At 45.0% G+C, this 3,313-nt stretch overlaps 1 pseudogene; it reads right to left on the bottom strand.

Annotated features, from left to right (window-relative positions):
- Window positions 1-1,999: 1,999 nt before the first annotated feature.
- On the bottom strand, window positions 2,000-2,464 carry LOC125417419 (large ribosomal subunit protein eL32 pseudogene; annotated as a pseudogene).
- Window positions 2,465-3,313: the final 849 nt, after the last annotated feature.

The raw sequence follows: 3,313 nt of genomic DNA, 5'->3' as shown, positions 1-3,313 counted from the left end.
AAAGGAGAGAATTGACTGCTGCAATTTCCTCTGACCTCCACTCTCTCCCATTGTCACGTGCGTGTAAATAAATATAAAAAAGAATAACAAATTAATATCAAAAACATTATTTCTCATAGTAGGATGAAACTAGACACACAAAAGTACATCCTGTCATTAAGGCTTGGCTTCCCCGACACTGCTGTCCACCTGCACTCATAGTGGACCGTCGAAGCCTCTGGGCATAAAAGCTGGTTGCCCAAACTTCCGGGGCACCCCAGGAAGAGAACAGAATTGCAAGGGCCAAACAAGAAGGGAACTGTAGCTCTTGAGTGAGGACACAGAAGCCAAGCTGGGGACCTCTACACCATCGCCTCTCCAAAGAGAGGCTGTCTGATGACTCAGGTAAAAAAAGAAGATGATGAAGAGAAAACAGTGATTTTCATTCTGATTACAGACTCAGGAGGACTCCAAAAATGAAAAGCAGAAAGCAACTGTTTTAAAATGGCTCATTGTGCAAATAATACCAATTATAGTCATCCGCGTGAACTAATAGCCATTTCCGTAATCACCATGCAGCTTATTAACAATAGTCTGCAGCAGCCCATATGTGTCTGATTAAGTTTAATTGAACATTGTGGGCTGGATCATCAGAGTCCATCGCTGTATAGCCGAACCCAGCCTGTCTGCCCTCAGGGTTAAAGACATTCAGGGAAGAATAGCCCAATAATTTCTTTTTACCTCCAGTAAAATCTGAATGTGAGGAAGTTCTGGGCTTTCCACAGTGGGGAGGTGAGTCACTGTTTGCTTGTGTGTACAAGGCCCTCCCGACAGCCATCTACTGCAGCTGCCGCTGGGCTAGCACCTGTTGGAACTCCAGCTAACTTCAAGGAACACAATAGAAACTTCTGGCATTCAAACAAGAACTTGGTCGGTGTGATAATTAATCAATGAGGCAAATGCAAGGTCTGCCCTCAGCCTCGGCTGCGTAATCACCCATCAACTTGGGCAATTATAAGCTATCACTTCCTGAGCTTTATATATGGCAACATATTCCAGATTTCCCAAGACTGAAGATTTAAAGCTTGGTTTTTGTGTTCTTTGTTCATGCTTGTCTTGCGGTTTGTTTCCCAACTAATGATAATTTAGAAAACAATGGGTTGTCACTCTGCTGCAGAGCAGAGCGCAGCGCTCTGTGATGCTGTTCAGTGATAATACAACTTCCCCAAGGTCGGGAAACAGACGGTGCTGTTGGTAGACACAATCCGGGGCCACCTTGATGGCCACGCCATGGAAACTGGTCTTACTTTACACTCATGCACTGAACGTCAGTCCATGAAGACCCTGCCTGCCTTGATTTGGTTGCTGTTTCAGAAAGTTTGCTCTTGGTGGGAAGGGGGGAATGGATTGGAAAATTGTGATTCATTAGTTCAACAGTCAAGCATGCTTTACCACAATTGCATATGCTGCTTCTTGCTGTGGTAGCAGATTAACACAAATCAAGGTTTAAATGCAAGTTACTCTGGTGGTCAGAAGTTCACAATTGGTCAGTAGCGCTGTATTTTTTATGGACGGTCTAGAACATAGTCTGCTCCAGATACGCCCAGCATGCGTCAGTCCTTGGTCCCTACCTCACTCTAATCTCTGCTTTCACGGGTCACATCTCCTCATGTTCTCCTGCCTCCTGCGGCAGAAGTTGTTTGTTAACTGATTGGTTGGCTTCTTGGTTGGTTTCGGTGGTACTGAGGTTGGAACCGAGAGCTATGTGCATGTTGGGCAATTCTCTACCACTGACTCACATCCTGTCCCTTCATAAAGACTCTTATTACATCAGGCTCAGTGACATACATTATCAGGATAATCCTTCCATCTCAAAACCCAAACTGCAATTTGTATCTTTAATGTCCCCAAGTGTTAAAAATTTGGTCCCCAGAGTAGCATCTTTAAAAGGTAGCACCTGGAGGAGGTGCTTAGGTTCCTGACCTCAGCTTTTTTTTTTTTAACCAAGTTGGCTGTTTTTGTGGTTTTATTTAAACACAAATAAAACACGCATGCAAGCCATCTTCTCATTCTCTTCGCTGCGCAGCCTGGCGTTGGAACTGGTGACCCTGAAGGCCAGCTGTGCTGCTCTTTCTACGATGGCTTTTCGGGTCTTGGAGGAAACATTGTGAGCAATCTCAGCACAGTAAGATTTGCTGCACATCAGCAGCACCTCCAGCTCCTTGACGTTGTGGATCAGAAACTTCCGGAAGCCGCTAGGCAGCATGTGCTTGGTTTTCTTGTTGCTCCCGTAACCAATGTTGGGCATCAGGATCTGGCCCTTGAATCTTCTCCGCACCCTGTTGTCAATACCTCTGGGTTTCCGCCAGTTTCGCTTAATCTTGAAATATCGATCTGACTGGTGCCGGATGAACTTCTTGGTCCTCTTTTTGACGATCTTGGGCTTCACCAGAGGTCAGAGGGCAGCCATGATGCCGCAAAGGAGATGGCAGCCACCTCGCAGGTAGCGCAGAGGAAGCTGACCTCAGCTTTTGAAGGGGACAGTGGAGCCCTGACTCCTTCATCAATCCCTTTAACGTCTTATTTTTTTTTTTGAAACCTTTGTTGGGTATCAAACTCAGAAACTTTCATATTCCTTGAAAGTGAGCTACCCGTGGGGTACATCCCTTGCCCAATCTCTTCACTGCTAAACCACAAGACGAGTAGATCCATTCTGCTGCGAACCAAAGAAATGGAGCCAAACAATCACATGCTGAAGCCCATGGCCAAGGATAAATCTTCTTATTCTTTAAATATACTAATTTGAAAAACTTCTTTAACTCTATGTGTATGGTGGTTTGGCCTGCATGTAAGTCTGAGCACCTTCTGCATGCAGTGGCTGTAGTGGCCAGAAGAGGGTGTCGTCCCACTAGAAACTGAGGTTAGTTCTGAGCCACCATGTGGATACTGAGAACTGAACCTGGAACCCCTAAAAGAGCAGTCAGTGCTCTTAATCACTGAGTCATCTCTCCAGCTCCTCAATCTTTTATTGTGATAAACTGAGTTGAACATACACCTGTTAGAGTAATGAGAATCTGGCTAACATAGTGACCAATCTAACTACGTTTGGAAGGTCTTTTCTATGTAAGGTAACAGTCACAAACCTGGGATCAGGATGCAAACATATTACAGAGGAGGTAATGATGATTTTTCACACAATAATGATTATGAGAACGGTAGAGAGATGACTCTTCAGGGATCAGTGCTTGCTCCATAATCAAGAAGACTGGACTCTGGATTACAACGTCCATGTTTCAGGCCAGCAGTTTCTCCAGATATCTGTAGCCCCAACCCC

Source organism: Myodes glareolus, chromosome 14 (genome assembly GCF_982192425.1).
Source record: "Myodes glareolus chromosome 14, mMyoGla1.1, whole genome shotgun sequence".
NCBI classification, from domain to species: domain Eukaryota; kingdom Metazoa; phylum Chordata; class Mammalia; order Rodentia; family Cricetidae; genus Myodes; species Myodes glareolus.
This window is presented reverse-complemented; position numbering and strand designations above follow the sequence as displayed.